Source organism: Podarcis pityusensis, assembly GCF_964106645.2.
Source record: "Podarcis pityusensis genome assembly, chromosome: 4".
NCBI classification, from domain to species: Eukaryota; Metazoa; Chordata; class Lepidosauria; order Squamata; family Lacertidae; genus Podarcis; species Podarcis pityusensis.
This window is the reverse complement of record NC_138027.1, coordinates 44,266,967-44,290,723: the sequence shown is the minus strand read 5'-3', so window position 1 is coordinate 44,290,723 and position 23,757 is coordinate 44,266,967. Positions and strand designations below refer to the sequence as shown.

Below are 23,757 nucleotides of genomic sequence, written 5' to 3'. Positions count from 1 at the left end.
CATAATTGGTAAGAACTATAGGGTGGCTAGAGAATTTCATTCTGTGTGAGGACATTTAAAAAATAAGTTTGTGGCATAGTGTCTAGAGTTTCAGACTAGGACCTGGGAAGCCACGGTTCAAATCCCCACTTGGCCATGAAACTTAGTGGGTGGCCTTGGACCAGTTACTGCCTTGCAGCCTAACCTACCTCACAGGGTTGTTTGGGGGATTAAACGGGGAGGAGGAGAAAATCCTGCATGTCATCTTGAACTTCTTGGAGAAAAGGTGGAATATAAATGCAAGAAATATATACATTACTATATTAAAAATGATTAATATGACATGACATAATAAAAATGACCAAGATTTCAGGTACATTAGTTTAAAAGACCACTCTTTCTAGATGCTGAAGAGTGGTTGGAATTTCAGGAGGTATTTCAAGGCCACATTAGGCTTATCAATATTTGTTTCTATCCTATGAACATCTCTCTTTGATCAGTCTGGGGAGCAGAGCTTTTTTTAGGAAGAAGCTTCTTGCTCATTTTGATAGCGCCTGGAAATGTCTGAGCATATGTTCTGAGACAATGAAGTTTCAGCGGGATGGCTTTTCCTTTGAAAACTCAATCCTTGGAAGACCCACTTGAAACATGTGGCAGCAGGAAAAGTGAGTCAAGAAAAGAAGAGAAGGAAAGACATTTAGCTGAGAGATGTTGCAAAGGATTGGAGCTAAATCTTGTAAACACTGCGCCATTAGAAACTGATGAGGACAATAAAGAACAAGGATTACCATACACCCACTGGAGAGGTTTCAATCAACATCTAAACAGTTTCAGGGGATTTCATTTGAAACAGGGAGCTTTCTCAAATAAGCAATCAAAATAATCCATTAGGGCTGTAATCATAGTCATGTTTTTCCAGTGCGGTGATTTTGGCGTAAGCTGAGAGGGTAAATATTTTTAAAATCACTCCTTTTTTGACTTCAACCACACAATTGTGCATTCTCTTTCCTGAGTCTTAAGGAAAAGGGAATAGTTCCTAAATAATTAAATGGTCTCTTACGGAAAAGCCACTAATGTGTATAAAACTGTCTAAGCCCTGTGGATATCATCTAGTAAACATTAGTAACAACTAAATGTTGTGGAAACCAATGAAGTAGAATGCTTGGTCACAGCAACTTAAACTTTGCTGTATTGTGTCCTGTCTGTTTAAAATAAGCAGCACTGAAACTAGGTTACCAGTATTGTAGAATGCATATTTTGATATGAAGACAATGGGAAAATATGGATATTTTAGAGGAATAGGTTTCATAGAATCATAGAATTGTGGAGTTGGAAAGGAGCACAAGCGTCCTCTAGTCCAACGCCCTGCAATGCAGGAACCTTTTGCCCAACATGGGGCTTGCACTGACAATCCTGAGATTAAGAGTCTCATGCTCTGCTTTCACCTTTTTGATACTCAGGATTCACTCTCAGCCCAAACATGCATTTGGGGACTCACTTCTCTCTCGCTCTCTCTCTCTCGCTCTCTCTCTCTCGCTCTCTTTTGGTCATACATTTCTATGGTGGAAGTGCTGCAGCAGCAGCCCACCTTAGATCACCTGGTAGTGAGTCCCCTGTTGACATGAAATGTTCTAGGACACTAATACAGCACTTGTCTTCAGTTTCCTCAGCGTGAACAACCTGTTTTCACTTTTGAATTAGTTTAATTTACTTATTTTTACAAATAAATCTAAACATTTTCCAGATCATTTAAAAAACATAAAGCAGGAATAAGCCAATCTATGATGGGACCACAGTTAGACTACTGTGAACTAATTTGATCTTAAGGAAGCTATCATGGAACTGGATAAGGTTAAAAAAAGAACCAGCTAATGGAGGTTAGTGGTTAGATGTTGAAGAACAACTTAAGATGGGTGAGCGTTTTTGTTTTTTTTAGTTTTTATATATACTTTTTAAATGAAAGTGGTTTATAGCATTATGAATGATGCAAAGTTATGGCCATTAGTTTAGGGCAAGGTTTCCCAAACTTGGGTCTCCAGCTGTTGTTGGACTACAAATCCCATTATCCCTAGCTAGCAGGACCAGTGGTCAGGGATGATGAGAACTCTAATCCAAAAACAGCTAGAGACCCAAGTTTGGGAAAGGCTGGTTTAGGGTGACCTTGAATACATGGAAGAGTCAACAGAGTGAATTTTGAACTATCCCTGCAATGTTCAAGCAGTGACTTGTACTTTTCCCTGGTAGTGAGACTGATGACTTTCTGCTGAAGGACAACCTTTCAAATCTCAATCTCACTATAGCTTTAGTTGCATAAGTTTTTTGTCTGAACTTTAGGAGAGAAAGGAGTGGAAAAAGAACTTGGGTTAACTCTGCATCACACACACACACACACACACACACACACAGGAACTTACCAAGAGTGTGCAAAAGCACTTGTGTGTCTGTTGTTATGCTCTTTTGAGGAACAAAACTGCTCTCAGATTAGTCTAATCTATGGAAGATAACTGCTAAGGAATATTAGCCAGAATAACTACAATAGATACTCCCTGTTCAATGAAAGGTTTCTAATAATTGCTGTGTTTATTAGAAATGGAAGGGGGAGTGCAGATGATGAGAGGATCATGCATTGTATCATACCCTGGGTACTTGGTCTGATGCAGAAAGGCAAGTTTTCAAAAAGCTGTGTCTTAAATATTTTAAAACAAAGAAAAAGATATTGTGGATATCTTTTTAACAAAGCAAAGAGATTGCCAGAAAATCCCTTTCCTCCCGAAGTGTCATGTGATTTAAGAATCCTGGATTAATCAAAATACCTGCAGTCAGTCAGAATTCATTGGATAAACTACCCATATATATTTTTGACATACATTTCTGTATGGTACTGTCATAAACAATTTCATGGTTCGGTAGTGAGGAGGCATCCAGCTTTGGTTACACAAGTTTTTTTGTGACCTTTAGAAGAGAAAGGAGTATAAAATACATGAAATCGAGTGAGGTCTGCACCATGCACATGTATTTGTGCACCCTCTCTCCCCCACGCACATGCAGATATACTCCCTGAGGAACAGATTCCATTTGCTGTTTAGGGTGACAGAGCAGGGTGCATTTGAAGAAGGGCAAACATATCAGGAAAAGCGAACTGAAAAATGCCTCTCTGCTATACTGCTACTTCTGCTCCAGAGGGAATGAATATAACATATCTGAAATCTGGTCCTCAGTAGTAAGATATACCACTTTTTAAGAAAGCTTGTTATACATATTGTTACAAAAGCTGGGTGCCACTCCCAACTGTGCAGTAGCAAGTTTCCAGGGGGTTCCAGGTGCTCACCCAGGATTTGTGCTCCTTTAGAGAATTGAAGACACGGTGGAGACTGTCGTAGCTTTAGAAATATTACTTATTCACATATTTACACCTGAGTTTAGATAGAGGGGGTCCAGATCTTATGGCAGGGTTATCTTAAGCAGGACTTGTTTCCCACAGCACTGCAACACTGGAGTCAAAGGCAACTCATGCAGCCAGCCTTCAGCCAGCCTGCCCAATATGGATCTCAGTCTTTGTTCTCTCCCTTCCTCTTCCCAGCACACCTTGCTAATGACACTCTTTTCTTGTCACCTCAAACACACCCAGACACCACCATGGCAACTTCTGTTTGCCCAGCCTCAAGGATTCCTCTTAGATGGGCCATCAACCCCTTTTGTCATGTTAACTCCTCTGTCCCAGGTGAGGCACTGGCTTGGAAGGAAGCTTAGCCTGTATTTTTCCACTTGCCTGCAATCTTTCCTTCAAATACTAGATTCTGACTGACATTCATTAATTTCTCCCTCCCCCAAAAAACACACACATAATGTCATAGATGAGGAACAGTCTCATCTCAGTGGCCAAGCATCTGCTTTGCATGCAGAAGATCCCAGTTTCAATCCCTGGTCTCTCCAGCTAGGGCTGGGAGAGACTCTTGCTTGAAACTCTGGAGAATCACTGTGAATCAGGCAATACTGAGCAGGGTGGACCAATGGTTTTAATCAGTGAAAGGGAGCTTCCTATGTTTCCAATTACAAGTGACAACAAAAGTATAGCAAATATGCTTAGGAGAAACAGGTTACAATTATTGCTCAAATATGGACCTCTCCATGTAGCCTTGGTGAAATCAGATGCATCCAGAAAACACATTTGCTGGGAAGCAACAATGGGAGAGAGCTATTGAAGTCCTAGCCAATTTGTGGCCTTCCCAAAGGCATCCGGTTGGTCAATATGGTTGTTGGATTATAAGGACAAGAAGCAGAACCCAAATCCAAGACCTACCATGATTTTGCTTAGTGCAGCATGTGTGTATACTAAAATTGCCCCACATTACTTTAATCACTTAAAAGATAGCCCATGTTTTACTGCATTGGTAAGATATATCTGGGACGCAGGTGGGTTAAACCACAGAGCCTAGGACTTGCCGATCAGAAGGTCAGCGGTTCGAATCCCCATGATGGGGAGAGCTCCCATTGCTCAGTCCCTGCTCCTGCCAACCTAGCAGTTTGAAAGCACGTCAAAGTGCAAGTAGATAAATAGGGACCGCTCTGGCGGGAAGGTAAACGGCGTTTCTGTGTGCTGCTCTGGTTCTCCAGAAGTGGCTTAGTCATGCTGGCCACATGACCCGGAAGCTGTATGCAGGCTCCCGCGGCCTATAGAGCAAGATGAGCACACAACCCCAGAGTTGGTCATGACTGGACCTAATGGACCTTTACCTTTATGATTTATCCAGGTCAGAATTGTGTAGACTAACCAGGAACAAGAAATTCCCCACATAGGGAATAATTACTGAGTTTGTCTTATTGAAGGTAAAGAGGTTCCTGTTGCATCACTACAATTTTCTTTAAACAGCCTGCTTTGCAGGAAGTGATGAATGCGATCAGACGGTGGAGCTGATTAACAGGAAAACACATCTTTCTACCTGTCGTGTTATGTCTAATCTGTAGTCGTTTGGAGATAATTAGCAATGAGTACAAATTTCTGCATTCTGTCTGAGCGCCACACAATCTTTGTGCTACTATCTGATAAAAATAAAGTTTATTTTTATGATTCATAATTAATCTGAGGTGTTGTGCTGGGAAAAGCCCTGTTTCAAATAAATGGAGTAACAGAGATGGCTACCATCTCAACATTCAAGGAGATCGTTGACATGGTTTCAGAACAGCAGAGTATATCACAGTGATATAATTCTTTCATTGAGAAATCATTCACATATGTAGGAAATGGCAGTTGCTTTCTAGAAAAGCCAGACAAAGACTTTGGACTTTCTATCATTCTATTATTTGTTTCCTCGGTTTCTCTGAACTTAACTGCTTAAATCTTCAGATTGCTTTGGAAATATATGCAAGCTTGTGTACATGCCAGAACTGTATATCGAATACATGTTATGATTTCTGGCCTTTGCTGGGCAAATTCTCTATTAGCCGTGGGAGATGTGGCCTATTCTGTGCCAATCCCTGCAGTGTATTTCTATGCTGGCTTTGCATTTCTCTATCTGAAGGGAAAGAAAAACTCGTAGGTTAGCTATGGCAACGTTTCCCACTACTGATAGGCTGAGCTTGGCAGAGAAACAGAAAACATTCCTCGGTGGTGTATATTACATCAAGGGACATAGCCAAGTGGTCACCAGTGCTATCAATGGGAGGTTCCCTAGTAAATGTCCTGGCACTGCTCTGATAACATATGTGAGCAAGTAAATGGTAATTAACCACGGCAGTTAAGAAATCACAGGGAATTGATAGCCTTTCAGAACTGTTTGGCAAACTAATTTTTTTTTTAATCATTTCACAAACACAAAAGATATTTTAAAAGGCCCTTTGGCTTCTGTTCTCATAAAGCAAGGAGACACTATAATTCTCATGGAAATAAATATGTGTGGCAAATTTACAAAGAAACCAGTGCTCTTAGAACCAGTGTTCCCAGAAAGCTGCCTAAGATGGAATGTGGTCCCCAGGCTGTGCCCCTGGAACTTTAATGACTATATTGTGGTGTCTTAATCTAATTTTTACGTATGCTGTTCTTCATTTAATTTAAATCACATAGGAAAAGGTATGGAGTTAGAAAAGCATTCCCAAAAGCTCACAAGAGAAGAAGAGTAGATAGATGTGGAAAGGAAAGGACCAGCTGGTGATTCCTGCTCTAGAACTGTCTTTCATTCTCTCCCTGAGGAACGTGCAACAGTTCCTGTTGTAGCGTTTATTCACACTCTTTTGGAAAATGCTAAAAACTAGTGTAATTCAAGACACTGCATGATTAAAAGCGGTCGGACTCCACAATATTTTCCATGAAGTGAGACAAGCTGTCTATTTGAAGAATCTCAATAAATCACAAGACAAGGCATTCTTCAGACTAGCTTAGATCAAAGAAGTTCAGATGATCCTCAAAACATTTTTTATAATTTTAATCTATGAATTTTATGGTTCACCCATCACTCCTTGTGACACCTGTCAACCCTTGAATTATCATGAGCTAAGATGATCTTATTGCTGGGATAATGTGGAAGTTATTGCTTCTGAATACAATTGTTTCCATCAGAGAGCTGACCTGGAACTCTGTAGGAAATTACCTGCCATATTGCACCACTTGGAATCAATACTGTAATTAAAGGTTTTTTTGGTTCTGAAGGGAATTGATAAAACTGATACAAACACATTTTTCACTATTGTACAGAAAGAGAAAGAAACAGAAGAGGAGCATGATCTGAACGCTGAGAAACAGATTGCACCAAGAAACTGGCTCCCATGGGGGCTTTGTGTATGGTGTAAGGAAAATAAAATGGGAGGTTTAAGATTGGTTATTAGGAGAAGATATCAGAGCTGCAGGAAAAAATAAGGAAAAGAAGGAGAAATAGGAACAGTATATTATAAAACTAATCTTTGGAGGAGGATCTCCACCCGCCCAAACTTCTAAATTGCACCTATTTGTTGTGAGCTGCGTAACCTGCAGCAAAAGTTGCATTTTTCTTAATCTGAAATACAGTACACACCAAATTCATTGCTCCTGATACAGTCATTGTTGAACCTTCAAGCAGCCATTAAAGCTAGGGCTATGCAGCCATGGCTTGGCACCCAAAATGAATATTGCACAGTTGCCACATATATCAGGCAAGATTTCATGAGATTGGCGATGCACAGGAAGCGGTTATAGGTCAGTGGTTCAGCACATGCTTTGCATTCAAAAGGTCCTCACTCTTCAGAGTTCAAGGGGGCAGGGATGATCTTTGACTGAAATCTTTGCAAGAGAACAACCTGCCTTAAATGGAGAGCTGGCCTACAAAGAGGGGGACACACAACCCTGTCCAATAGACAGAGAAGGCCACAGATGCTAGCCCTGCTATCACCCCACACTGCTTACAGCTTTGTGCAAAGAATGTCTGTTTGATGTTCATTGAAAAAAGCTTCCCATGTGTGCAGATGTACCTATGGAGAGATTGTGCTTGCAAAGAGAGACCTTTCCAGAGAAACTTCAATGTGTATAACTTTACGTGCAGAGAACTCTTTCCAGCAGACATCAAATGGACATTTGTTGGGGGAGCATGCTGCCAGTGTACCGTGATAGTGGTGTTCAAGCAATGGTGATACCAGGTACATCTAACCCACAGAGCCTGTGTCGTTGTGCATTCATTCAGCATTTGGAAGTGTACATGTGGGTGTACCCATCATGATAGCTTAATTCTAGAGCTAACAATTACTTCAGGAGACTGGTTTTACTGATTTAACAAACTCTTGGGCCTATTTTAGAATGCTGGTAAGTAGGGGACTACTTACTAAAATGTATTTAAAAGAATAAAGTTTCTAAACTGATTATTACTACAATTCTGGTGCAATAATGTCTGTAAGGGCCAACAAAATTTAAACCCGTGCTGCACCATTTAGAAAAAAAATGTCTGCCTTCTACAATCCCCCCTCTCCCCAATGATACCTGGAGCAACCCACCAGACCCTACTGCATGGCATTGGTATGATTTTTATTATTACACATACACGAGCTGTTGACCCCCCCCTTTTAAACAAACAAACAAATAAAAATCAGATAGTTTGCAAATACAAAAAGAAAAAGTGCCATATTACATAATGCATGTGTCATAGGGCATTGAAGAATTTCACATTTCTAATTGACAAAGACTCTAAGTACTATTGCGTTTCAACATATTAAATTAAAGCATTATTGCTTTCTTTGAAATAAAGCATTCCAAATGAAAAACTGCCCTGTTTAATATACTATTTTGTACATTTTGAACAATGGTTCTACATTTTGAAGTGGACTATTTTGCACATGTACAGGCACTATCCTTCAGGTTCCATAATGTACCAATTTTTAAAGGGGGGGCAGTCAAAGTGGCTTTGCATTTTAAGATGATTTACAGGATGAAATGTGAGGTTCAGAAAGAAGGCTCCTACTGTAAAAGGATCGGCCACTTCTTAAATATTCATTTCATTTATTATATATTTATAAGGGAAGCAGCAGAAGCTAGCTCTAAATATCCAAATCTCAATTAGCTTTGCAATCTTTGTCTTCCCATATGATGGAGAGTTTTGATAAAACTCCTAGCTGAAAAGGAAAGAAAATGCTTTTACATAATTCCCACTTGTCTGCTGCAGTGTTCCAGCACTGCCATCCAAAACAGCTTGCATTTACCAGCAGGAGAGGAGGACAGCTGATAGTCTCCTTGACATCCAACATAGGAGAAAAAACAGAATAGGACAGAACATAGAATGAAAACTATTTGGAGTATTTTACATTGGAATTGAATGTAGATGGCTACCCAGGTTCATTTGCAGAACTAGAAAGCAGCCCAGACTGAAACAGATTGTATTTTGCTATTATTTAAAAATGTTATTATTTTTTATTGCACATAATATTTCAGCAACTGGAAGCTAATAGTTGTAATAATAACAACAGAACTTTCCCAAAAGCCACGACAGAGTGATTAGTTTAATTTTGTCCAATTGGTATTTAAAAGGTCTCAACACTATGCTACTGCTTTTGCCAGTCCTGGCAACCTAAAGTAGTCTGGAACAACAGACTGACAGCATGTGTATGTGCCCATGCTGAATATATATTCAAAAAGAGAAGCCTGCCATGCACATAAATTGTCTGTACAATTGCCACAGATTTATGGGTCATGCTTAGAAACCAGCCTCTTGGACACTTAGTTTACAGTCAGTTGACTGGACCACACGATTTGGCTTTGAAGTGATTTAAATAATGACAACTAAGCCCACATTCCCAGAATGTTCACACTCCTGTCTCAGCGATGTCTATGCCAGCTTCGTCATGTCTGCAGAATGGAAGATGGCAGCATCCCCAAGGATGTGCTCTGCGGGAAGCTGGCTTCAGGCATCAGGCTCATTGGCAGACCAACTCTGCATTACAAAGAAGTCTGCAAAGGTCACATGGAAGCTGGAAACATTAACCCCGCCGTGTGGGAATCCATTGTAGATGACCTCAGTGCTTGGAGACAATTAGTCAGGTCACAGCAGTGACCGGAGGACGAATGATTGCTGGGAAGAGCACAGAAAGAAGAAACGCCATGGTGCACCTGCATTGGCACAACCAGACAGCTTCATCTGCCCAAGCTGCAAAAAACATATCTCTCCTGTATCAGTCTCTACAGTCATAGTAGGCACTGAAACTCTCCAATGGTTTGGCTCAGTGGTCAGCAAACATTTTCAGCAGGGGGCTGGTCCACTGTCCCTCAGACCTTGTGGGGGGCCAAACTATATTTTGAAGGGGGAAAATGAACGAATTCCTGTGCCCCACAATAAACCCAGAGATGCATTTTAAATAAAAGGACACATTCTACTCATGTAAAAACATGCTGATTCCTGGACCATCCGTGGGCAGGATTTAGAAGGCGATCGGGCCGGATCCGGCCCCTGGGTCTTAGTTTGCCTACCCATGGAACTTTGGCTTCAGCCCCAAAGGCACACTCTGCCATTGTCTCCCGAGCCAGACGGATGCCAACTGAAACCAAACCAAACACAGCCCTTGCCTTTTGATTGGCCCCCCAGGGAAATGTGAAAGGATATGAGAGCCAGTCAGGAATTTAGGCAGCTAATATGATGGCTTCCATACCGGAGGCAGGGGTATCCAGATCTAAAGGCTCTTCAGAGTCATTGGCAGTGTGGAGATCTGCTCCACCAGCTCCTGCCCTGAAGAGACCTTAAAACAGGGCTTAACCCTTACAATCATACAGCCAGTCCACCCTGTGTGATAAGCTCTGGGAACTTAGGAGGTGGGTTGCTGGCGGGTTCTCTTTTTCTGATCTAGGGCAGAGAAACATGGTTTGAGTGACCCTTTAAATTCAGTAGGTAGATATGAATGACTGGACAAGGAACTATTCCCTTGTGACAATGTATTCACTTCCAAATGATAACATTCTGGGTACAGTTTCAGCAATATATGCAATCTCAAATCACAGCAGCTTTTTGTTGGTGCAACATTTATAACCATGTTGCCAGAAATCCCAGGGAACCTCCCCAAGACACGTGCCTGTAAGCAGAATAGAAGCCATAAATAATTTTTAGACCTTATCCACATTGGGAGCTACTTCCTTACAATGAGTTAAGCACACAATACTTCTTTCCCTCCCTTTTTTAAAGTTAGCAATGAGAAATTGTAGGTAGTTAATTATAGCCAGCTAGTCAGTGGTATTTATGGCCTATCAGACAGGTCTGCTCATCTCAATAAATCAATACTTTTCAGTCTCTATGGTCAGTGCTGCTATATGAGGTAGCTTAGTTCCAACCTTTTGAAGGAAAACAAAATGTTAATGTCGGAAGCAAACTTATGCCCGGTGGGAACAACACCTGTATTGACAGATCAGTTCAAATCAAAGACAGTGTAAACGTAGTCTTTATGTTTATAGTCTCTATGAAATGCGCTTCAAGGAAAAGTGAAATTAATAATGAACAGGGCATTGCTCTTAGAAAAGTCCTAAACATTTATAATCGCTGAAGATACAAAGCTGAGTGAGCTATAAGAAGATAGCAACAGATACTTCCTCCTGCCCTCCATCCCTTTGTAAATGTAGATTGCTGTTATCAATTACTTAACAAATAAACTTTTCTGTGGGCTAAGGGGAACCTTCCCCTCTAAGAGGAATTTTTTATATCTGATTTTGTTTTTGTTATTTCTATTTTTATTGTGTAAGTCACTTTGAGACACCTGAGTGCAAGAATGTGTCTCATAAATAATCGTAATCATCATAATTAATTGTTTGATGGATATCTGATAGGCAGACATACCGTATTACTATGCTTTTAGATGATCTAAATGCTTCGAAATACTTCCAGCTGGTTTTTAAATTATTTTTAAAGTTGATTTTTAAACTTTTGAAAAAAAGTGTAAATATGCTTTTATTTCAAATGGCATTATTTTAACTGGTAGCCATTGATAATTTTACCCTCCATAAATTTGTCTAATTGTCACTTCTAGCCATCAAAGTTGATGGTCTCTTGTGGGAACAAGTTCCATAGTTTAACTATGTATTGTGGGAATAAGTGCTTCTTCAAGATATCAGGAGGGCAAATGTATTCCTTAAATGTGCTGCTGCAAAATGTGCTTGATTACTGTGGCTTGTGACCACATTACCTATCCTCCTTATTTTGAGTGCTGTTGCTGGCGACATAAATTTCCAGGAATCAATGACAAGCATCAAGGAAGACATGTGCACAGGGCTAGAGCTTTTCATTCTAAACTACCGTATTTTTCGCTCTATAACACGCACCCGACCATAACACGCACATAGTTTTTAGAGGAGGAAAATCCGTAGGCATGCCACCCGTAGGCATTCCCTCCATAACACGCACAGACATTTCCCCTTACTTTCTAGGAGGAAAAAAGTGAGTGTTATGGTGCAAAAAATATGGGTACTTAATCCACATTTACTGTTGTTCCATTGCAACATACAGTGATGAATGAAAAGGAATAATGTGTATTCCTAAAACCCCTTTAACATAACAGTACTTGAATGAATACTCCATACTGATCTGTATCTTAGCCACTTCTGCCGAAGCATCATATGTTCTGCGCTCTCTCCCCTCCCCTCCCCTAACCTGCTCATCTCATTTTTATATATCATGGCATTTTGGCTTTGTTGTGAAATAATCAGCCAATCAAAATCATTCTAGCAGGAAGCCATTGCTTGGTAGCTTTGACCTTTAACCCACAAACTATGCCTTTCTCCCCAGAACCTATCCAAAGAGAGACAGAGATATTGGATGTGATGGATTAGATTTCCATTTCACTATGATCACTCATGGAGTAATTTCTAGGAATTGAGAAGATTTTGGTAAAATGAGACTTTTAGCAAGGGTTGGTTGAGTCAGATCCACCTCTGACATCTTTATGAGGGTAAGGGAAGGTGCCTGAACTTGCTTCTGAGAAGCAGTCCCTCCTTACGAAAACTGTAAGAGTAATGGGCTCCTTTCCTTGACCTCCCTGGAAAAGAAAACGGAATAGTTGTTGAACTTTACATATTCAGGCATCCCTGTGCCTGAATAATAGAAATCATTCTATATTTTATTTTTTACATTGATTATTCAGAGCGCAACCTTACCGAGCTGCCAAATTGTAGCTGACAAAGATGTTCTCTGGGAAATATATGCTAAAGAATCGTTACTTAGTCACAAAGCATATCTTGTTGCCATCAAAATTTTAAATCACGACGCAGTCCCATAACTGGGAACAATGAGAAGAATACCTAAAGCACCAGCTGCTTGTTGCTTGACAGTTCCATAGGGGCTGAAGAGCATCTGGCTTCAACCTGTTGGCAACACTTTACCCAATGGGATAGCTTCCATTAACATCAATAGAGTCAGAATTTCACCCTTTAAATGAAGGGGGGAAATGATTTACAGAGCCAAGAATAACTGAATCCATAAGAAGCTTTGTCTTCCCTAGTGGAGCTACTTCACGTCGTTTGACACATAGAGCTCTTGCTCCTTGGTTTTCAATTAGAAAAGGCACATGACACTTTACGGTTCTTTCACTGAAAGTCACTCTCTTGTCTTGAACATGCCTAATTAACAGCAGGGGCGGTGTGTCCTGTTTTGCTGCCTAAGGCAAAGCAGAAACCTGCCACCTCACTATTGCACCACTGCATTGCTGCACCACCAAGTCCTCTCTTACCTGGGTTGTGTGGTGGTGCTTTCAAAGCAATGGCAGCGGCAGCATACTCTGCCAAGATCCGTGCTCTGCCAGATCTCATAAGATTTTGGCAAGATCTCAACCTCATGTGTGGGCTGACTCTAATTAATAGATTTAATCTGCTGAATTGGGATGGGGAGGAGTTCTATGGTGGTGGTTCTGCTACATCCAAACCCTGCTCCTTTGCTGTGGCCAGGTTGGAAGAAGGAGAAAAATGCCTGATCTTCCCTCACTTTTCAACCATTTCCATTGCTTTCGTTGATACTAATGTTGTTGTTTAGTCGTTTAGTCATGTCCGACTCTTCATGACCCCATGGACCAGAGCATGCCAGGCACTTCTGTCTTCCACTGCCTCCCGCAGTTTGGTCAAACTCATGTTGGTAGCTTCGAAAACACTGTCCAACTATCTCGTCCTCTGTCGTCCTCTTCTCCTTGTGCCCTCAATCTTTCCCAACATCAGGGTCTTTTCCAGGGAGTCTTGTCTTCTCATGAGATGGCCAAAGTATTGTAGCCTCAGCTTCAGGATCTGTCCTTCTAGTGAGCACTCAGGGCTGATTTCCGTAAATTCCTGGAGGATGAGGCTCTCAAATGGCCACTAGTCATGATGGTGATGGCTTTGTTCTCCTCCCACTGTTAGAGCCAGTATGGCTTTGAATACCAGTTGCTGAGAATCCCAAGTGGGATGAGTGCTATGTTTGCTTGCGGGCTTCCCATAGGCACCTGGCTGGCTGCTGTGGTTCCAAAGCTCCTGCCAACAGCATGCCCAAATAACACCTTTTCACCCCAGCAGTAGGGTAAGATCACTGACATTACATCTATGCCTGTGGAGTTTTATCTGGGCAGAGCATGGAGTTTATAGAGGCTTAAGTGCCATGCCAATGACAGATCTCCCTTTCTGGCAGTGAAACAGGATTTATGCTATATCCAATGGCACTGGGGGCGGGGCTTGCATGCATAGTCAAGCCCCCTCCACACTTTCAGCCCTCATGTTTGCAGGCAAATGCCTGAATCAAGCCATTGTGACCATTCATTCACACTGAGCTGGTCCAATGAGTTCAGGAGAGCAACAAAACTGTATGCTTTATCTGTATAAATAATCTACATTTAAGCCTTATCATCATCATCATCTTCATCATCAGACAGGTTACAACATTAATACACAATATTAAAAACTGCTTAAAGCAACCTACAGTCACCAAAAATAAGGTTGGTCCTAAAAATATACACCTCAAGTTTCAAAAGCCAGGGTAAGGAGATGAATAGGGTAAAAAGGTGCATTTTCAGCAGTCATTGGAAATTGTACAATAGAGATGCCAGACACACCTTTGTGGGGAGTTCCACAGCTTAGGGGCCACCATGGAGAATGCCCTTTCCCCAGCTGCCACCATCTGAATCTCAGTAAGGGTGGAGGAACTACCAAGAGGGCACTCTCTGCACTCAAGAGGGTCTGTAGGGAAGAAGGTGGTCTTTCAGATTTTTCAGTTATATGGGGAAAATGTCACTTTTCTTTTTTGGGTGCTGCAAACTATTCAGAATACACTTAAATAAATGGCTTAGAATGCTTATTTTAGGTATTTAAATTTCATAAAATTAACATTTCACAGTAAAGAAAAGTATTTAGCTATAGTTCATTCCTGGTCAGCTCACAACTCCCACACCCTTTCAAAATGATCATTAGTTCTTAAAACTGGTTTACATACAATAGTGCAGCTTACAACATATGCCTGGCATCTAGCTGACATTTCAGAGAAAACTTTGTTTAAAACAGATAATTAACAGTGTTTTTATTTTTAAACTAGACCTGTCTTCCTTTGATCTTCAACTGCTATTTCTCATCACAAGCCACATGTATCTGACTCATATATGATATATCACCTGATGTTTCATTTTCAGGAAATAAGTATTGGAGGCGGTGAAGAAATTGTTCAGTTTAACATTCAGTTCACAAGTCAGTTCCTCAAAGCTGGTACACATGAAACAGACCCCCTTATGGAGTCCACTTTCAGCGATTCCCTCTGATGGCTGCACTCCATTCACACAGCAAACACAGAGACGGTAAGGTTATTCTTATTTCCTTATTTATGTCACTTGATTATAGCAAACTCTCTAGGCAGAAATATTAAAATTATCAATAAGAACAATTTTAAAACATGTCAAGATCATGAAAATGAGCAGTAAATGAGCATGTCAGCATCTACGGGTCTGGATAGGGCTGCCTAAACAAAAATGTCTTAAGCATGCACCCAAAAGAGTGCAGCAAAGGTGTCTGCCTGAGTACCATAGTTTGTAGGTGCTGCCACACTAGAAAGGTGGATTTCTTACAACTGTGTAATGAGTATTTTGTGGTACCTGTAACAGGGTCAGTTCTGCAGATCAAAGTGGGTGCATATGGGTTAAGGTGATCCTGCAAGTAAACTGGTCCAGTCCCCTGCCCACCACCACTGAAATTGGGGCAGCATCTTTGTAATTCCCTGCTACCTGCCCACCTAAACACATTCTAGCACCATCATCTGGTATCACTAGTGGGCAGGCAGCAATCACACTAAGAATGACAAACTCTCAGACCGAGGCAGCCAAAGCACATACAATTTCACTGGCTGGGAGAGCAAACCAGGCAGGGGTCAGGATGGTGCCAACTAGCAGCACTCTGATTGGTCCTCCTATAGGTCTGCTCCCCACATTTTGCTATTGAAGCTGCTAGTGGATACCAACACAACTGCATTTTTCAGCTGCCATGGATTAATCCTGTGTCATTAAAGATGATCTGCAAAGAAGCTAGTATCCCCAATATACAAGACCTTCTCCATTGGCTCTGCAGCCCAGGTCTTAACATTGAAAGACATGAGCCAACCCACAAGGTAGCTTTGGAAGAGAAATAATTTGCAAAGCAAAAAGTCAATAGATAAAGTAGATATTGCAACATATAGATCTAAAGGGTTTTATGCTTACTGACAATGCCCAGACACTAGATTTATTAGGTTAGCAGGCTACACTGTCTAGCCCAAAAGACATAAAATATCTTCTGCTGTATCTGACGTGGTTTCACAGTATCCCCATTGTTGTTTTTAAAACCATCTTGGCTTAATGTACTATAAATGTTATTTCTCCTCCTTCTCTACTAAGAGCAATCTGATTGTCCTGCTATGGGAACATGCATTTTATATCAAAAGGGCCAATGGGCTTTGTTGCCTTTCCTATTTTTAATTTTGAAGGACATTACTCCTATCAGCACTGCTTCCAGGTTGACAGACAGGTTCATTTCTGAAGTCAACACAAAAAAAGATATGACTCCAAGAAATTTACTTTGGCCTATGGGTTTCAGAGGAAAGGAAGGAGATATGAAAAGACTGGAATGTGCACACCATGAAGTGTCTTTTCTTCATTTGAGGTACTATGGAAAAAAATCTCTGGGAGCTGCCATCATTTGCCATGTGTGCCACTTGAACAATGGGCAAAGCAGAGAGTTATTATAGGTATGGGGAACCAAAGACTCTCTAGTTGTCACTGGACTCCAACTCCCATCAGGCCCAGCCTGCATCAAGGATGATGGAAGTCATAGTCCAGCAACAATTGGGAGGCCACAGGTTCCCCATCCTGGATTGAGATTTAATGATTTTTTGTTTTATTAATTTTTGTATTGCAAACATGGCTCGACAAAATGTGATAAAAAGCCCTCTTCAAAAGAGTAAATTGCAACTTTGGCTCTGCCCTTAACCACACAGTCCCAAGAACTACCACACAGAGCCTATGTGTGCAAAAATTGTATGTGTACAGACTCTAGTATACATTGGGTTTTTATCCTTCAATGTAGCACTGTTCACAGGAAGTCATGAAGCTGTTCAGAAGTTCAGAGGACTGCATGAAGATTAGGGAAACATAAAAGATAAGCCAAGATTTGATGAAATGCAATCAGTTTAAATGTGTTAAATATTTATATTTAATTCTTCTAATGCCTTACTAATGGCTTCTCCAAACGATTCAAAATAATTAACACAGTTAACACATATTATTATGCACTCAAATGCATCATCAACATTTCCTCAAACACGTGTCAATCTATTATGAGGGGAAACATGACATGCAGTATATCATTAGTTTCTTTGTGCATAGCCAAAGTGAATTGTTTTCAATATTTATTCAATAGTAGAAAAAATGCCTGCTACACAGTCTGTGTCAAGGGTTGCATACTGCTGGGCTTGCTGGTGTGTCTGGGTGTGTTTGTGCAATCAAATGCATCCCCATGTGCTTTGCTCTGTGCACAGAAATCTATCACAACCTTTCCCCTTGGCACCCCTGGGTCATATTACAACCCTTCCCTGTGGCATTGATGGAGACTGGGCCATCCTCTCTTACAAGATAGTGACTGCAACACTGTCCCCAGATGTCTAACCTTATTTCCTCCCACATGAGTTGCAGATGTTCGTTTCTATGAGAGTAACTGCAGCTATTGGTGTCAGAAAACCTGCGAACAATACACTGGTGGTAGGGATAACCTTTAGCCCTCTCAAGTGGTCAATGGGATAGGAATAGCGCACTGGGAACATAATACTACATGTTGTGGCACTTGGCTTTTTGCAGAGAGAGTTACATAGGATAAAGTGGCTATGACATGTGCACATGGTTGAATGGATTGGTCCTCAAGTTGTATTTTTTAAAATATATATATTTCAACATATAAAAAGCAATCCATATAATAAATTCAATCAGGACACAGTTTTGTATAGTTCAGTAGTTTCCAAGCATTTTTTGCAAGAAGACCCACAATACAAATGGAATCCTTTCTTGCTAAGGGACCCACACGTCAATTTCAATTTTTGACCCGGAACTGAAACCCTGTTAGGCTTTTTGCAGCATTTCCCCAAGCTGCTGTCACTGCTGGCAGCCTAACAACACAGCGAAGGCTCCTATGGCTGGCTGGTTGGTTCTGACCAATCAACCTTTCTTTGCTCTGCCTGCTACCCTCATTGAACATGCCCTTATGGAGCAACCAATATAAACAAAATACTGGGTTGGAAGTGAGAAGAAAGGAAAAATATCCGTTCTTTGTTTTACAATTATGTATCTCTCCCTGTCTCTCTGAGGTTGCTTGGCTCCCATCTTGATCATTGTGGGTGTACAGCAGAAGAGGGGGAGCTTTTCAGCCTTGGAGCCACATTCCCTCATAGGCAACCTTCCAATGGCTGCATGTCTGTGGTGGGCAGTTGCAAAGGCAAAAGCGAGTGAGCAGCAGGTGCAACTTTATCCCTCTGTCCTCCATCAAGGAAAGCAAAAGGCATTCGCAATAGGGCAAATGACACTTTTCAGGCACCCAAAAGCATTTGAGGATGACACAGAGCAAGTCCATTGAGGGGTGTTCCCTGAGGAAAATGGGTTTGGCCTAAAAAGGAATGTAGCCTGGGAAAAAATCCCGAGGGAGAGATACAGAGGCCTAGAGGCATGAGATTGCCCACCTCTGATATACAATAACATGATATATAAGATATATTAATCTCTGGCAAAATTATTGCTGCCCTTCTAAAGTTACACTAGTAATAGCAAACATAGTGCACCTTATATAGGTTCCAATGCACAGGACATCCCATTCTTTTAAATGACAAAAACAAACCCACAAACAGAAAGGCATTGGTATACACACCTGTTTCATCTATTGGAAGCTAACCCTTAGGAGTGGAGAGCTGCATTTATGTATTTGAGGGTAGGACTAGTGATTCTGGTAAACATATTACATGATACTAGGAAAAAAATGGTGATCCCATGTTGAGTTCTCCTATGTCACACATATAATGTATAGTAAAGCATATCCCATCCCTTATATTCTTGATGTCCAAGTTAAGACCCATTAAGAGTCTGCACAGTGAGACTTAGGGCTCATCCACACTTCTGTTTGATACATGCCTAGAAAGCATGGGTCACAGAGGTGTTTGCTTGTCTCTTGCTTTTCAGTAATGGATCCAAGTGGTTGTTCTTTTGTCCCATGGCTTTCACTGGGAAAATCTGTTGTTTATTGCTGAATCAGAACCAAAGTCAATCCACAGAAAAACGTGATTGATGTTTGTTTTGATTTAGTGGGAAACCATGGGTTTCTCCAGGGGAAATTGGTGTGGACAAGCCCTTACTTCTGAGATAACCTTCAGAAGATTTGCACTACAAGCAGCTGAGGCTGCACTCTTATTCGTGCTTGCTTGGGAGTATGGAGGAGCGCTGAATGTCTCAGGCTTGGAAGAGTATCATCATCTATCTTCCACTTCCGTATGTCTCTTCCACATGCTAGTTCTGTCACCAACAGAAGAAAAACAGTCCGTGGGGCACTACTCTGTAGACAGCAAAATAATTAAGAAAAGTGTTTAAAGCATGCAAAAAGTGCATTTCTGTTAACTTACCACAGGCATCCATGAACTAGGGGGAGGGCAAGTTATTTGTCTAGAAGGACACTTGCTCTCCTCTCCCTTGGATAACATGTGCATGTTAAGTACACACTGCAACATTGCAGAGTCCCACTTTTTTAAATATTTTTTGAGCCCCAATGTCTGGGAGTTTACAGAATACAACAGTAATATAGGGGTTTTTTTGAACTCTATTTGTTGCTGTGCTTTGGCTTTTCCTTGCTTATCATGCTACAGTGTCTACTATTTAGCACATTTGTCGCATAAAAAGAGCCAGCTTTGCTCACAGAAAGTAACCTTGGCATATTAGTGGAACTGCGAAGAGACAAAATAGATGTTCCGTTTAGCTGCGACACATGCACACATTTCCTGCAGTATATTTCTCAGAAATGTGTGTCTGCAGCTGCTCCTTTGGAACATGATTAGTAGCTATTGTTCACAGGAAGTCATGAAGCTGAATGGCCCCAAAAGGCTTTGATGTCAGCCACTTCAGTTGCTACTTTCTTCCTATTCCTCATGGTAGGGCTGCTGAGCTTGAAAAAGCGTGTGTGCCATTGCCTTGGGTGCCCAGGGCAGAAACATGCCTGGGGGGGAAGGGGGCTGCAGTCATTAATTATCCATTTCTTTTGTTGTGCACATTTGCACTGCTGAGAATTGGGGAATGATACATCCTAGGTAGGTCTATCAAAAGCTGCTTTATGCAATGCATATTCAGTAAGTTCTGCTGATATCCTGGTCAACAGCTCTTAAAGACTCTTTAGGCTCAGAAGGTACGGAAAGCTGCAAAATGCTCATAAGGTCTTGGCAATCAAAGGCAGCAAGTCTCTCTTGGGGATGGCTTTCACAACAGTAACTACTGTCAAATGTCTGCCTCCTTGAAGCCTCTATATTGCTCTCAGCTTTACATAAATAGAGGGCATGCTTCACAGTATCAGAGAAATCAGAGCTGGGAAAGGCTCTGTTGGGTCAGCCCGTCCTTCTTCCTGCCAACGCACTGACTTTTATCTTCACTGTATCCTTGACTGCTTTACAAAACATCCTTGAAATGTTTCCAGGAACAAGATTGCAAATATTTTCCAAAGGGAGAGATCCCCTATTTTTTGTTCCGCAGTCTAATGGATGCTGTTCTTTATGTGGGATTTTACTGCACATGATAGAAGGGTTTTATTTCATTATGACTTTGTACAGATTGAAATTTAACAAACATTGTGCTGGAAACAATAAATGACTGCCAAGTGTCATTTGTTTATCTACTGTGCTATGTCAAATCATGTGAAATGTGGTAAGGTCACACACATCAAGGTGATATTTTCCCCTGAGCAAAAACCCTGTGTAAGGGACCCTATATGCTTCAGTTATATGTGTCTAGGCTTTGTATACATGGGACTCTTGAGGTATGATCCTGATCTTCCCTTATCATATTCATTAACCCCTGAAATGCTATCCCTACACAAGTTGCTCAGTTCCCATTTCTGTTTAAGCCCTTTTCAGGTGTCCTTGAACTTTGTATTTTAGGGGGCATAGAGATGCATGCAGCATCTCACCTCCCCACTCATCTCAGGGGGTTTGTGAGCTGAACGCTCTTACAGTTTTCCCCATAATCAGCATGGAGATACCTTGAAGAGAGACAATGAGGCCATGTATGCCTGCTCCATGCCCAGTATCATGCCCTTGACTATCCATGTGTTAGAGTAATGACTGTTGGGGAAAATGTGAGCAGGCAGTCTCTGCCAGTGCATTTTTTCTGGGGGTACACAGGGGTACGCATACCCCTAAACATTTTGTGAATATGACAGGAGAAGAAACTAAAAAAATTCGTTTCTTCTCCAGCACGGTGAATCAGCAGTTCCATTGCTAACCCCAATGGCGGCCTCATTTCCTCTCACAGTGTTTCCTGAGTCTCAGATGGAAGCGAGCATTTAATGTGTGAAGTCGGAGTTGGAATCTAGCATGGTGATTGGTCAGTTTCATTGTTACCACCTCCAATGATGGCTTCATTTCCTTTCCCAGTGATTTTCTTGAGTCAAAATGAGAGTACCCTTAAATATATATATATATATATATATATATATATATATATATATATAGCACTGGTCTCTGCTATATGAAACCTCAAGCATATAGGGTTCCAACTCACATGCATTTGTAACCTTCACCCAAAATGTGGACATCATTGGGCAGGGATTAGTATAATGGTGAAAACTGGGTGAAGGGCAAGCCTTGATATCAATCATAGGGAGCAAAATGGCTGAAGAGGCCTTCAATATTAATCAAAAGTTGACTCTCCCTAGTGTTGTGGTAGAATTACTCCAAACAACATGTTAAAAGCCCTTTGGGGGTGGGTTTTTTTTCCAAGACTCCTTCATATGTTACTTTCATGAAGTGGTGAAGTATGTAAAAATGTGGTTTAACAATCAATTTCTCTTCCCAGGGAACTCTGGGAATAATAGTGCCGTGAGGGGAACAGAGGCATCCTAACAACTCTCAACACCTTAAGTTGTCAGGATTCTACCTCAACTTAAAGTAGTATAACATTGCTTTAAATTTGCAGTGCAGATGGGATCCTATTTTCAAAATTGTTAACCAATACCACAGAAAATTTCATGCACTTAACTCATACTTTGCTCTTGCTGCTCCCCTCTTTCTCACCCTTTCTTTCCCTTCTACTCTCTTCCTCATATTTATTGCCATGCCATTGCCATGTCACACTTTGAATTTATACAGGAAAGTGTGGATAAACACATTGGATACCACATGAAGCTACATCTCTCTCCCCCCCTCTCCCCAAGGCTATCATTGACAGTTGCTGGAAACAGTTTTCTCTTTCTCTCTTTGGTTAATGTTTGCATTCATGGAAGTCTTTATTGAAAAAAAAGATACAAATCACAGAGCACTTTCCCTTTGCTGTAGGAAGGAAAACACCATTTATTTCATAAATGCAATTGGAAAAAAAGTATAATTCTACTTTGTTACGTCTTGGTAAATATAAAGCAGGGAATGACTTGAGCAGAGCTGTAACCAAAGTACCCGTCAGTTAAATAGATAGATTGTAAATCTACTCAAACAGCTATAGGGCATTGCACTGTCAAATCCGACAGTAGATCCCTGGCCCCCGGCTTTGCTGTCTTTCAGAGGAGGATGCAAACTGTTTAGCTTTCTCAAGCCCGCACTTTCCATCTGTCCACTGACCCATGCAGCTGCCCTTCCCTTTACTTTGCTGGAAGATTCGTGATTGCCTTGATGGAAGAAAGCAAAGTGCAGAAATGACAGCACCTTCAATGGGACTCAGGAAAGAATGATAGGGTAGACTGCAAGACTCATATGTGCCTGGAGAGCTTAGAATTAGAAAAAAGGAAGCTTTGTGAAAATCTGGATGGAGCACCTGCCAGGGGTAGAATATTTTAGAAAGGAAGAACGGGAGAGGGAAGAAAGAAATTAAAAGACGATAAAGCGCGACTTGCCTCTGCCTCAGAAGAAGCAAAGGGCAGAATATCTATACGTGGTATGGGATGGGATAAATGAAGCTTCCTCCAGATATTGTGTCTACAGATTAACCGCTCATGATATGAACAAAATCCTTGTGTTAGATCCAGATTTAGGCTGCAATCCTAACAGTGTCAGTTCAAAAAAAAGCCCCACTGGATTCATTGAAGGTGATTCTCAGGTAAGAGGTGTAGCCTTGGTCATGTGCCAGGGTTGGTTCAGCTGCAGGTCAGTACAGAGACTCAGAGATGAGCAGTAATTCTTTATTTAAGGAAACAGAATACAAATAGAGAAACCATGGTGAAACTCTTCCCGGTAAAACAGCTGCCAGAACTGACCATCTGGACATCCCACTTCCCCCTAAGTCTCCTCTCTGTCCAGCTTTTCCCCCTGCAGTCTTAAACTCCATCAGGGTTTAAGGTCCTGTGCACTCTCTGTGCTCTTTGTTCTGCTACATGCAAAAGCCTCCAAGCCCTTAGAGACAAGGGAGGAGGAGAACTGAATACAGAAGGACCACCAGGGTCCTCTGAATCTGTTACAGCCTCAGTCCCCACCTCCTCCTCAGCTGCCTCTTCTTCCTCTCTCTCCCTCAAGCCTGTTGCTTGTTCAGCATCCAACCATTCTGCCCCCCCTTCATCCTCTGACCTATCTTCCATGTCCCACCACCACTCCCCTGGCTCAAAGCCTTCCTCTTCTGAGGCTTCCCTAGGGAGCTCTTCAGAGGGAGCCTCCCATCATTGCT

General features: G+C 41.4%; 1 long non-coding RNA gene across 1 annotated transcript in view; it reads left to right on the top strand.

The window, feature by feature from the left end:
• Positions 1–23,757, top strand: part of LOC308476433 — a 59,174-nt gene that overhangs the window by 5,731 nt on the left and 29,686 nt on the right. Inside the window, exon 2 of the long non-coding RNA XR_013985896.1 lies at positions 15,043–15,204. This is a non-coding gene — a long non-coding RNA (uncharacterized lncRNA). The remainder of the gene's footprint in view (positions 1–15,042; positions 15,205–23,757) is intronic.